At 40.7% G+C, this 14,037-nt stretch overlaps 1 long non-coding RNA gene across 1 annotated transcript; it reads right to left on the bottom strand.

Annotated features, from left to right (window-relative positions):
- Positions 1-7,749: 7,749 nt before the first annotated feature.
- Positions 7,750-11,037, bottom strand: LOC308561538. Its single transcript, XR_013999523.1, has 3 exons — positions 10,778-11,037; positions 10,423-10,589; positions 7,750-8,115 (listed from the first exon to the last, which is right to left on the bottom strand). It is a non-coding gene; the product is annotated as an uncharacterized lncRNA (long non-coding RNA).
- Between the last annotated feature and the right edge of the window lie 3,000 nt (positions 11,038-14,037).

Below are 14,037 nucleotides of genomic sequence, written 5' to 3'. Positions count from 1 at the left end.
CCTCACTTTTTAAAAGTCTTTTTTCATTTTGATTCTTGACTGGGTGTTTTTTTTCTACCTTGGCTTCCAAGTCACTTATTCAGTCCTCTGCTTTATTGAGCCTGCGCTTTATTTCTTGCATTGTATTCTTTATTTCAGATATGGCATTCTTCATTTCTGACTGGTACTTGTTTATGATTGTTATATCTTTTTTCATGCTGTTGAACATCCTTATAATCATTACTCTGAACTCTCTATCTGATAAATTATTTACCTCTACTTCATTTAGCTCTTCTTCTGGAGAATCTTCTTATTCCTTCATTTGGGGCCTGTTTCATTGTCTCCTCTTTTTCGCTCCCTGTCTGTGTTTGTTTCTACATATTAGGTAGATCTGGTATGACTCCCAGTCTTGGTAGGGTGGCCTTATGTAGTGGATGATCTGTGGGACCCAGTGGTGTAGTCTCCTTGATTACCAGACCTGGGTGCTCTAAAAATGTCCCTTCTGTACATTGTGTGGGCCCTCCTTTTATAATTGAGTCTTGATTGCTATTGGCCTCTTTGTGTGTGTCCTCAACCCTCAGGCTGGCAGACAGTGAGCCTCAACCCCCAACACAGCATGCAGGCTGCAGTGCAGGTGCTGATCATATGAAACAAATTTTACCTCAGCAGGGTTTGGTGCCTGACAGTCTCTGCCTGTGGATATGTTGTTTATGAAGCTTATTGGATCCTTCTCTGTTGTTGTCTGAAGCTGGTCAATGGGCATACTTGTCTTGGAATCTTTAGAAGGACTCTAGTGCAGCCCATTGTCAGACACTGTCTGTGCTTAGCTGTGAGCAACTTGTTTGGAGCTATCACTGATCCACAGCTTGTGGCTCCCTCTTCTGGGACTGTGTATGGGTGGAAAAGACCAAGCTAGGCAGTAAGGTCTGCTTTTACTAGCCCCAGGCCCAGGAACAAGTCAGGCAAGGACTCAAAGCACCCAGGGATCCTACTCTGCCTACAGGGTATCAGTCTCAGTTGCTTAATGAGCCTCCAGGTGTAGTCAGGGTATAACTCCACAGGGTGGGGTGAGAGGAATTCCACAGGGTGGAACTATTGCTTGCCCCAATGTTAATGTTGCTTGGATGGTAAAGGTCTGCCTGAGAAAAATGACTTTTTCAGTATGAGGGAATGACTTAGCACAGGGATCCAAGCAGCTATCCTCTCAGCTCTCTCCCCAGTGCCACCAACCCCAGACTTTCCTCAAACAGCTGTAGTCCATTTTGCCCTCCCTCTGCTGGAGATCAAAGTGAATGGATACAAATGAACTTTTGTGCATTGGTCCTTTAAGAGGGTGCCTGCATTAGTAGCCATCTCTCCCTGGTGGAAAAAAATCCCACTGCTTTTCACAGTCAGGTGTTATGTGGGCACCTTTTCCTGTCCTGGTGCTCTGGGCTGGGGAACCTGGTTTAGGGGTAGACCCCAAGCTTCTTAGGGGGAACCCCCTACAGCTGAGATATCCCTCTGGAACTTCAGCTGCTGCCTGTGGGAGCCTGGCTAGCCCTCTCATGCCTCTGCATTTCCTACCAGTCCCAGTGTGGCCTACTCTTTAAGCCCATGGTTATAAGGTTTCTCTCCAGCTTGTCTTTAGTTTAATTCAGGATGATTTTTCCATATTTTAGTTGTAATTTCAGTTTGGTCCTAGGGGAGGTTAGTATAACTTCCACCATATCTGCCACCATTTTGAATTCTCTTACAAGTCCTTGCTTTTCATTACTTTGAGTACTTCAAGCACATCCTTTCTGGCCTGAAAAAGAAATCAGCTGACATTCTAATGGGTACTCCCTTGTAGGTAATTTTCTGTCGCTCTCTGCTGTCTTTAGGATTCTTTCTTTGTCTTTAATGTTTTTCATTTTAATTATAATGTGTCTCTTGGAGTGGTTCTCTTTGGGTTTCTCTTGACTGGAAGTTTGTGCTTCCTGAACTTTTATAACTTTCTCCCTCGTTAGGTTAGGGAAGTTTCTGTTATTATTTCTTTAAACAAGTTCTCTATTTCTTGCTCACTCTTTTCTTCTTCTGTACTCCTATGATGCATGTGTTGCTACATTTCATTTTGTCCCAAAGTTTCCTTAAACTATTTTGCTTTTTAATTATTTTTTCTTTTCTTCCAAATTACTGATTAAGTCTTCTACCTCATTCAATCTACTTTTGATTCCTTCCAGTGTATTCTTTTTTTAAAAAATATTTTTAAAAATATATCTTTATTGATTTCAGAGAGAGGAATGGAGAGGGAGAGAGAGAGATAGAAACATCAATGATGAGAGAGTCATCATTGATCGGCTGCCTCCTGCACGCCCTTGACCTGGGAATCGAGCTGGCAACCTGGGCATGTGTCCTGATTGGGAATTGAACCGTGATCTCCTGGATCCTAGGTGGATGCCCAACCGCTGAGCCATGCCTGGCTGGGCCTTCCAGTGTATTCTTGATGTCATATATGTTATTCTTCATTTATGACTGGTTCTTGTTCATGATTTCTGTTTCTTGTTTCTTGCTGTTGTAGTTCCCAATAAATTTTTTGTAATTCTCACTGTTTCTGGAGCATGTCTATAACTATTACTTTCAACTCTACATTTGATAAATTGCTTGCCTTCATTTTGTTTAGCTCTTTTTCTGGAGTTTTCTCCTTTAATTTTGGGGTTGTTTCTTTGTCTCTCCATTTTTGCATTCCCTTTGTATTTGTTTCTATGTATTAGATCAAACTGCTATGCCTCTCAATCTTTGTGGGATGGCCTTATGTAGTAAGTGTTCTGTGGGACCCAGTGGTTCATTCTCTTTGATCTCCTGTGCTGAATGCTCTAGGAATGTCCCTTGTGTGGTTTATTTGATCTCTCCTGTTGTAATTGGGTCTTGATTGCTGTTGTCCCATTTGTAGATGAGGTCTCCTCTCAGGCTGGCTGGCTGACTGTGAGGATAACCTCTGACCATATCATGGGAGCTGTTGTGCAGGTGCTGACAGAACAATGCAAATCAAGGAACAAAATGAAAATAAACAGAAGATCCCTACTACAACAACAAAAACAACCACAAAAGAAAAGAGAATTATGAAAGAGAAAAGAGAACAAGAATAATAAAAGCAAAAAATCTGAGAAGGAAAAAAGGGCAAGAGAAAGAATATGAAAAGGTAGAAGGGAAAGAAAATAAGGATAAACAATAGGAGGAGGAAAACATTATAAGAGAAAAGAGGGGATAAATCATAAAAAGGGGAAAAGAGGAGAAAGAAGAAAGACAAATGTAAGAAAAGGAAAAAAGAGGAGAAATCAGGAGAAAGAAGAAAAAACCAGAGTAAGAAAAGAAAATAGAACAATAAGAGATATGAAAGAAAAAAAGAGAGACAAAAATAATAACAAAGCAATAAAGAAGAAAAATAAAAAAGATAATGAAAAAAAAAAGTTCAATGGCATTGATCTCAGCAGAGTTTAGTGCATCCTGGGAGCTCCCTTTGGATCCTGCTCTTCTCTTGACTGAGGCTGGCTGTTTTGTCTGCCAATTCTGGGCCTCCAGGGAGGTACTTCGGTTCTAGATACTGTCAGAAGCTGTCCATGTTTGGCTCTCAGTAATCTGTTCAAGGCTTCAAGCCATCCACAGTTTGAATCTGTCTCCAGAGGACTTGACTATCTGGGGAAGGGGCCAAGCTGCACTCTGGGGCCGGTTTGTTTGCAGCATGGGACCCAGGGATGGGTCAGTAAACTTCCCCAGGTTCCCCGGGCTCTACCTCAGCCCCACCTTTTCCTTCCAGCATCTGTCAGCCTTAATCACTGTAAAGTCTGTTTTTGAAAAGGCTTTTGGTGGAATTGAGAGTATAAGACCTCCGGGTCTCCCATGAGGTGGAGGCACCATTCAAATTTCAGGGGAAATTGTGGGTGTGTTTCCCTGTCCCAGAGCTACTCCTCTGAGTGTCCCAGAATATTTCCCTGCCCTCAGCTGGACAGGGATGGAGCCCCTCATGCACTGCCCAGTAAAGTCTGCTGGAAGCTGGAGATTCTATCAGCTCTCTCATGAGCGGGAAGCACCAGTCAGGTTCCCAGGATAGTGGAGTGGACGGCCCCACCTCCAAGCCAGTCACTGACATTCCCTAAGACTGTTTAAACCTGTAGGCCCGGCCTCTGCTGTTGTCTCCTCCGCAGGGTGGAGATGCAGAGTGTGGCAAGTAGGCTTCCTGTGGGTGGGGCTAGCTGTAACTCCTAGGGCAGGATATTTGCCTTTTCCCCAGCCATAGCTGTGAAGAGGGGCTACTGCTTTTCCATGTCTCCTCTCAATGCTTCCTTCCCTAGCCTCTCCTCATGCTACTCCAGTTCACACTGCCCCCCTCCACCGAAGCCTTGGGTGAATAGCTGCAAACAAAATCCTGTGCTCTGGGATTTTAGAAACAAAACAAACAAACAAATAAAGCTGTGGCTTTATCTCTGACCAGTGTGGCCTGTGTTCTCAGAAGCTGGACTTCTGCAGTGAGATGGAGTTGAACTGGTTGTGTTTGAGGCAGTGCTCCTAAGCCCTTCCTTTGTTTTTGCTTCAATAAATCTTGCCATGATACCTTAAGTCCTCCTATGTGTGAGTTCCTGAAATGCTTTCCCATGGCTCTGTGGAAGAATCCTATTTCCACCAGCAACAGCTTGAATTTGTCTAATTTATGGCCAAGAGATAATTTAATTAATGAGGGCCACTAGCTTAAAAAAATCTTTGAAAACATTAAAAGGTATGTGACTGTATTTGGAAAGCTGTTTTGTAGTTGAGGAAACTATGCCCCAAATATGTCACAGATACAAAAATACAAATTGGCATAAAGCATGTGATCAGATTTTAAAATGACAAACAGGAAAATCACACTGAAGATACCTAGCCGGGCTAAAGAAGTTACTTGTAATAGAAGAGAAGAAGAAAGAAGCTTTCCGTGATACAGAATGGTTATTTTGACAAGGTCAGTGCTGTAAAGTTAGCTATAGAATAACAAAACTAATATCTTTGGAAACAGAATGACATGCATTTGAACCTTAGTTTTGTACTTCTACTGGCTGTGTAAGGATCAAAGGTGACAATGTTTGTAAAAATGTGCTACAAAAGGTAAAGACTCATGCAAAAGAGGAGCATTGGTATTAAAGGTGTTGTTTCCAGAGAACTGGGTGGAGTTCACAGATAAAATGAAAAGAGGACACCGATCCTTTAATCAGAAGAGAATCAATATCTCACAAGGAAACTGAAGGCATATTTTTAGAAGTGTTGTACAAGTGTTCAGATGTAGGCAGCCTGTAAGCTGTTTCCTGGCGCTCTCCTCGGGAGGACACCTCACCTTTCACATCCCCCTCTCCTTCCCCTCAGGCATGTTACCTTTGCCTTTCCCTCTCCTAAGCTCCAAGGGCTCTTCTTTTGCTTTTGTAACTTGCTTCCTGAGCCTTCACAGCCCAGCTGGCTCACTTCTATGACCTTTGAAACTTTCTAAGTAAACTTTCTTTTATAACTTGAAAAAAAAAAGATGTTTCCCAATGATCCTCACCTCCTAGTATTCACATCCTTGTGTAGTCCCCTCCCACATTGTACCAGGATGGACTGTGCGATCAAAAGAATATGGCAGAGGTAATGTTATGCCAGCCCTGAGATTAAGTTTAGAAGACGCCATGGCTTCTCTATCTCTGTTTATGATCGTTCACTCTGCAGGAAGCCATCTGCTACGTTGTGAGTTGCCCTGTGGTAAGGAGCTGGCGAGTAGATGCTCTGACCCAGGCAAGCCTTCAGCTAACTCTAACCTCAAGAGAGACCCTGAGCCAGAACCACCTAGCTCAGCTACTCTAAGCTCCTCCTGGGTTCCGACCTCAGAAACTGTAAAATAATAGATGCTTCCTGTTTAAGCTGCTAAATTTGGGGACTCTATACATTGGCTTGGCTGAGAGAAACTACACTGACCAGAATTCCCTTTCCTGTATGTTTCTGGGCACATGGTGCCACAGAGAAGCTCCTGTGGAAGATTTGGAGGGTAGAAGCGAAGCCACAGACATTTTCCAAGAGGGAACATGACAATGAGATTAAGATAATGACCTCTGAAGTGAAATGCATGGGTTCATAGAAGTAGTTCTACCACTTACTTTGGTTCTTTGGGAAAGTTCCTTAACCCCTCTGTGCTTCAGTTTTGTCTTTAAAACAGATCTAATAATGGTACCCACATTGTAGTGTTGTTAGGATTAAATTACATATTTTGTCAAAAATGATAAATCAACACAAAGAGCACTTACTGTGGTCTAGACATTGTTTCAGTGTCATGTATACAATAACTCATTTATTACAACATCTCTGTGAGGTAGGTTCTGTTATTATTCCCATTTTTCAGATAATGAAATGAAAGCACTTAGAGATGAATTTGCTCAGTCATCTATTTATTAAAAGCCAGCAGTTTGACTTTGGAGTTTACGGCCTTAACTGCTAAGCTAGATTGCCTCTCAAGCACTTAGCAGAATGCATGGTATAAAGTTCATGCTCCATAAATGCTAATTCTAATATATACTTTCAAACTTCTTCCTGGCTCCATTAAAATATGTTAAACGTACTCCTGAACACTGCATTTCCACCTGTGAAGGGGCAATTGATGCTATTCAAGTTGAGCCTGTATGGAAGGTGCTCCCAGCAGCCAAATTGTAGGCTTTCCTATATATGCTCCAGAGTGCATCCTAGTACAGTAGCCCCCCTTAGCTGTGGGGGTTATGTTTTAGGACCCCCAGTGGATAGTACCAAACCCTATATATACTATGTTTTGTCTTATACATACATACCTATGATAAAATTTAAAGTAGAAATTAGGCACAGTACAAGATTAACAGTGACAACTAATAATAAAATAGAACAAGTACAACAATATACTGTAATAAAAGTTACAGGAATGTGGTCTCTGCTTCTCAGAATATCTTATTATACCACACACACCTTTTTCACCGAAGGGAGCACTCTATGGCTTCTCTTTGGCATCTCCGAATTGCCAGCATCACTGCTCTTGTGCTTTGGGAACATTATTAGGTAAAATAAAGGATTTTGACTGAGACAGCTACTAACTGACTAAAGACTGGGCAGAGGATCCAGTGTGGAGACTCTGGACAAATGGATGATTCACTTCCCAGGTGGAACAGAGCAGAGTGGTACAAGATTACATCTTGCTACTCAGAATGTCACAATTTTAAAATGATGAATTATTTCTGGAACTTTCCATTTAATATTTTTTGGACCTCAGTTGACCAAGAATACCTAAAACTGTGGAAAACGAAATTCAGTAATGGGGGACTACTGTATACCAATGACTGCCAGTTACCATTTTGCCTGAAAATGTAATTAATTTTTGAATGGATTTCTACAAGCAGCAAGCTCCACGGAAAGGCTTTTGGAAGCATCCACTTAAAAATTTTTCCTTTTCTGATGTCACATTATCTTTTTATTTTGGAAAAGTCTGTCTTTTACCCTGTTTTGAAAAAGTTGTGATATCCTAAGCAAAGGGATGCGTGAATAACCACCATTCAAATTATACCTTCCTTCAGAATAGAAAGGAATCCTTTACCTGTCATTTCTCTGTTAGGATCCAATTGCTCACATGTTTTCATGTATGGAGTGGGATAGTTCTCAACCATCTACTGGTTTTATATCAAAAGATGTAGTCAATGTCTGTTGGATTCATCATAATATCATAAATGTTTAGAGGAGAACCAGGATATTTTATTAAATACTCAATTACTATTGTATACTTCTTCTTGTTGTTTTTTTAAAATATATCTTTATTGATTTCAGAGAGAGGAAGGGAGAGGGAGAGAGAGAGAGATGAAACATCAGTGATGAGGGAGCCATCGTTGATCAGCTGCCTCCTACCCGCCTCTGACTGGGGATCGAGCCCCAACCTGGGCATGTGCCCTGACCGGGAATTGAACTTCGATCTCCTGGATCCTAGGTGGATGCTCAGCCGCTGAGCATGTTTCTTGGTTTTTTAAACCGTCTTTACCATGGAGTCAACAGGTAAGCCAATAGAGACGTGTCTTACACATCAGTGGCTGTCAAAATGTGTACACAAATCAGCAGCACCAGTAACTCTTGGTAACTTGTTAGAAATGCAAACTTCCAGTGCTCATCCCAGACCTGTGAAGTAAGAACTCTGGGTCAAGGGCCAACAATCAGTGTTTTAACAGGCTCTCCAGGTAAATCTGATAGACAATAAAATTAGTGAACCACTGCTATATGTTATATCAAAGCAAGTCTGAAACATATATAACCAATAACTAACTCCTGTAAAAGAAGTTTGCCATTTAGCACTCTTTCTAATTTACCTTTAAACAGGTTCACTAAATGCTCCTTTGTTAGGCATTAGAAGTATCTTCACATTTTGCTGTGGACCAAGGCAGGACTTAAATAAGAGTAGCTTCCAGATTCCTAAACATTCACAAACTAATTGATTCACAGTCCCTGGGGGTGGAGTTGGAGTAGCTGCATACTTAGTTTGAAGTTTCTTATAGACTTATGAGACCTCTGGCGTAAGATGAACTGTAGCCTGAGAAGTTATGTAACTGGAATCCGAGTTTGACTGCCTGTTGACACGAAAGCCAAACTCATGAAACAGATGCTGGTGAAAGGAAAGAAGTTTACTCAAATGCCAGTCACCTGAGAAGATGGGCACTCTTGTTGCAAAGCCCATCTTGACATCTCAGTGCAGGCACAGTTTTTTATAAGGAGAGAGAGGGAAAGCAGAACAAAGAGATCAAAGGGAGGGGGTTGAAAAGTTCCCTAAGTGCAGGTCAGCACAGTCCATTCTGATAAGGATCTTGAAACTGGTCAAGTGATGGTCTGGTGTGAGTCATCCTGGTTCTGAATCATTCTGGTTCTAAGGTTGAGGGTCAGCATATCTCCTGAAACTGGGATGACTGAAGGTCAGAGTCTGTACCTTCTGAAGTTAGTTCCTAGGATTCTTATACAAACATGCTGTTAATCTACAAGCTACATATTAGCCAGAGTCAGCATTTACAGAAACAATGTCAAAAGAATGGTGGGGTGGGTTACAGTCCCCTCTGTTACAGTTACTGTGTGGCTAGTTTTTGCATTGCTTAAGTTCAAGAGGGAGACTCGGTTTGTTTGTCTTGAAGTCTGATGTTGCAGCCACTGTTTGAGGTCGCCTCTGCATTTTGACTGGTAGTATTTTACTAAATAAAAAAGATCTCACTCCTTGCCAATGTGGCTCAGTTGGTTGGAGCATAATCCTGTGCAACCAGAATGTTGTGGGTTCGATTCCTGGTCAGTGCACATGCCTGGTTTGTAGGTATGATCTCCAGTTCAGGCACATACAAGAGGCAAACAACCCATGTGTCTCTCTCACATCAATATTTCTCCCCCTCTCTCTCCCTCCTTCCCTCTAAAAAAAAAAAAAAAAAAAGACATCTCATCTTTAGAATTCCACAATTTCTCTACCCCACCCTTTGTTGCCAGTTACATGATTTTAGGTTCCCCGTTAGACAATGTTTTACTCTCCAGGAGTGAAGCACACTACAGTGATAGATGAAACTTGACCATGGCACCTCTAAAGAAGACCTCATTCATTGTCTCATGTACAAGATAGTTTTGTATTCTTCTCACAATGAAGACACCGACTCTCAATCAACTGTGTTATCAAAGTTATCAGTCACTTAGTTGGTTGGAGAAAACAATACCTCATTTCAAGGTTACTACCAGAAATCTTATGGCCAAATTTACAGGCAAGAAAAAAACAGTACTCAATTTTAGGTTCAGAAAAATGAGCCTTGTAAGAAATAAAATTCAGTAAGCGCTGCTGACAACCTGACTTGGCTTATAAAACACTACATTTCTGGTTGTTAGGGTTCAATGGGCTGCATCCTCCCAGGGGCCTGTGGATAATGCCTATCGGATTCTGAAAATGTATGAAGGCAAAGAAAGGCAAATGGGAATAACTGACTCCATGTTCTGGAATAAGAGCTAAATACACTTTACAGCTTGTGATGAAAGATTCCAAATAAGAAATCAGCGGGTATATGTGAGGACATCTAACTGAAAGATTGGAAGTGGAAAGTAGCTACAGAAGGGTGAGTGTGCCCTGGAGTGGCAGATGATGAATATTCTCTCTAGGGAAAGGGAAAGAAATGCTTCATCAGATCTGTCTAGAGCTGGAAGTGGCTAGGGGGTAAAACTTTCCTTCTCCAAAACTGAGAGCAAAGCTCACTATGCAGCCTAGTTCGGGGGCCCAGGGCTTCTTGTTGGCAGAAGTAATGGAGAGAAGGTCAGAGTTTCAGAAACCCTAATATGAGGCTGGAAAGCTTTGCTTACAAACAGTGCTGATAAGGAGAGATCCTGGTAGAGTGGGAATGGGGTGGTTTGCCGGGGTTGAGTGGGACTCAGTGGCAGTGTGTGCACCTTTGAAGGCAAAGTAAGATTTGTTGTTACCTGATAAAAAGTTGTAAGCCTGCTCAGGGTCTTGCTTCTGTTCTCAGCTTCAGTGGGGATGTCCCATTTCATAGCAGCAAGGCCTGGCAGGTATACTGATTATTTTCCTGAGAAGTTGGAGCTTGAGGTCCTCCTGGCTTCACTCCCCAAGCCTGCTGGATGTTTTTCTGAAAGCAGTAGTTAGAGACAAAGTCCGTTCAAATAGAAATCAAGCAAAATCTTCGCATTTGGGCTAAAACTGCTCTTCCAGGCAGATGCTGGGACCAGATGCCTCACTCTATTCTTCCTGGTTCCTCTCTCCATAAATTCCTTGAATTAGCTAAGAACGCAATCTAAGCAAATTGCAGTTTCTTACTGAGGCAGGATGTAAATTTCTTCTTCCCCCTCATTTCCTCTTTCTCTTCTTTTACCCTGTTACCATTTGGTTAGTTATATTTTCTGCATCTATACTCCATTAAGTTGCTTTTCTCTGTCAATTTCAGAAGAATACAAATTCAGGTTCTGGAAACATACTTTGCTATATGTAGTTCTTGCTTTGCATGATTTCCATGTGCACAAATTTCAGTTACCTCCATTAAATAACACCAGTTTCTCAACAACACAGTTCAAGTTTCAGTTTCCACAATATATTTACTGAGTAATTATAAAGTACATACTTTGCTGCTAGCTCGTCAGTTCACAAGTCATTTCATAAAAAGCAGACACCAATCATGATCAGGGACCTTCACATCCCCTTTTTCAAAGCTGCCAGTGATTGGTCACTGTACACCTGTTACTCAGCTCACACACAGAAAGCACAACATGTGGTTGTGTTGCCTGCTGGTTTCCCAGCAGTGGAGAGAAAACGTAGGCAAAGCAGTTTAACTTTTAAAGCACTACTACTGTCACTAGGTTTCTCTTGGGGACTTGAAAATGTGAAAATTTGCTTTTTACCACCAAACACAACTTCATTAATCCAGTCAATGGGCCAAGGAGGTGTTTTAACTTTTAAAGCTGATTTTCTTAAATGGACTTTAGGACAGCCTGTTGATGCTGCAACTGGAGATCATGTAACTTTAGCTGAGTTTGGGGAGAGACGTGTCACAAAGCATGCAATTAAAAACATAAAAGCATTATGGCAGGAAATAAAATGGGTAATACCTGAGCAGTAGGAAAGAACTTTTACTTCACTGTGCAAATAACTCTGCAGGATTCAAATAAAATGTAAACAGCTAAAAATAGCTGTGGTGGGAATGTTGAAACTTGCTGTAGTTCTAGATAAGCAACCAGAGCTTGGAGAAGGTGGCTTAGTAGCTTAATGAGGAAAGGGCTTGGAACGAAAAGGTGAAGAGGTCCCAGAAGAGGTGACTCTGTTGAAAAAAAACACACTGTTCTTAATATACTTTTTAAAAAAGAAATAAAATACTTTAATTTTCAGTGTTTCTAATATTTTAAATTATGGTGTGCTAAATATTAGTTTTACTATTTTTAATGTACCTATACTGTTAGAATGGATAATAAGAGAATTTCTAATGTTTTTAGCAATTATTTTTATTTTTTTATTGATTTCAGAGAGAGGAAGGGAGAGGAAGAGAAAGAGACAGAAACATCAATGATGAGAGTCATTGATCGGCTGCCTCCTGCACGCCCCCTACTGGGGATGAGCCCACAACCTGGGCATGTGCCCTGACCGGGAACTGAGCCTCTATCTCCTGGATCATAGGTCGACGCTCAACCACTGAGCCACGCCAGCCAGGCAAGAATTTCTAATGTTTTAACAAAGGTCGCAGAAAAAAGTTCTCCTCAGAGATTAAGGTTGCTTTTCATGGTTTCGTCTTGGAAAGTCATTTTTATGGTTTCTGCTACTGTGCAAAGGGAAGATTGCCATATATGTCATAGTTATATATTTAAATGTATAGAAAGATTTATTCATTTATTTAACAGATATTTATTTATTTAGCACCAACTATTTGCCAAGCACTGGGCAGTGAATGAAACAAATTCTCGACACTTATAAATAAATTTAAAACGTATCTAGAGATTATAAGAGCTATAAATAAAAGTGAAGCTGAAAGATGGGATAGAGTTCAGGGAAGGGGGTGGTATCCTCTTTTTACATTGTGGTCCCTGAGAACTGAGGTGACGTTGAACATAGAAATGAAGGAGGAAGATAACTCCAGGCAGAAAAGAAATACTAAGCGTATTATCATTCTCTCTCATATCGATGACTAAAAATGTTTCTCAGTGCCTCAGGAGCCGGGTGCTGGTGAAGTCTTAACAACAGTTGTAAGGCTGCCACTACGTTTAAGGGTACACAGAATGCTCACCATATGATGAGCTCCAAATAGTTGGGCCTCTAGACCTTACAATTTCCTGTAAAAAAAAAAAGTATTGATTCAAATCCTGCTTGGTTTCCCAGTTAATAATTAAGCAGAGGTCATTCAGTTGAGAATATCTTTTCTGCAATCCAAACATTATCTTTTATATGGCAAACATGTTAATGGTAACAATTCTTGCATTTATTATCTTAAAAAAAAAAAACCCTCAATTACACTTTATGTGTTTTTCCAGTTATTTTTTTTTTTTAGGCATTGTTGATTCAAAGGCCTTAATTAGCCTTAACTTGTAATTTGTTCATTTCTACAAGTAGGCCATGAACTTTGATTTTTTTTTCCACTGATGGATAACTATTGCTTTAAAGAGAAAAAGACTAGTGCTTAGTAAAACAGAAATGAAATACATGCCAACTTAATCTTATATTTCTGCTAGGAATAGTTTTAAGTGCACTTACTAATTAAATCTTCAAGCAACCCGTGAGTGTGTAGGATACTATACATAGTGAAGGACCTGCTGTCTTTGCTTGGCAGATGCAGAACGACTCAGCTGGTAACTGGTAGATCTGGGATTTGAACCTGGGCCATGGGACTCCAGGGCCTTTATTCTTAATCACTGCCTTAATCACTATACTGGACTGAAACAAAGGGCCCAGTAGTATCAGAAAACATGTTAAACAGAGCAGAAGAAATAGTTAAGTGGAAATTTTGCCATGTGGACTTCATCTTCCCTATGGTTGTTGCACAAGAATCATTTTGCTCCATAGAAGGTCCATTCAAGCAGAACATCGACAATTACTTTGGTGTATTTTTTGTTGGATATATATAATTGCTGTATTAAACATATGTATAACTTTAGAAGATACTGCAAAATATTCAAGTGTCTGACCAAATTTTCTCTTTCCTTAGTAATATAAAAGAGAATCCCAGTTTTCCACAAGCCTTGCCAACACCTGGAGTTGCCAGATCGTGTTTGTGTGCGTTTCATTTTCAGCTATTCTGGTGGTGTGCAGCAGTATTTCACTCTGATTTTAATTTGCTTTTCTCTAACAGATAATAACATCCTGCACCTTCTCATGTTTGGGGACATTTAGTTACCTCCTTTTGTAAAGAATCTGTTGAAGCGTTTTATCCATTTCCTGTTAAGCCAGTGCTTTTTTTGACCTGTTTGAGATATCTGTGTCTACTTTAAAGACACAGGATATCTCCTATGTGTATCTTAGGTGATTTTTGTTTTATCTTTCACATTTATAATATACTGGAGTTGATTTTGTTTTAATCCATCACCCGAGGATATTTTTTT

Source organism: Miniopterus schreibersii (assembly GCF_964146895.1).
Source record: "Miniopterus schreibersii genome assembly, chromosome: 9".
Lineage (NCBI taxonomy): Eukaryota > Metazoa > Chordata > Mammalia > Chiroptera > Miniopteridae > Miniopterus > Miniopterus schreibersii.
The sequence above is the reverse complement of the archived record's forward strand: the minus strand, read 5'-3'. Positions and strand labels throughout refer to the sequence as shown.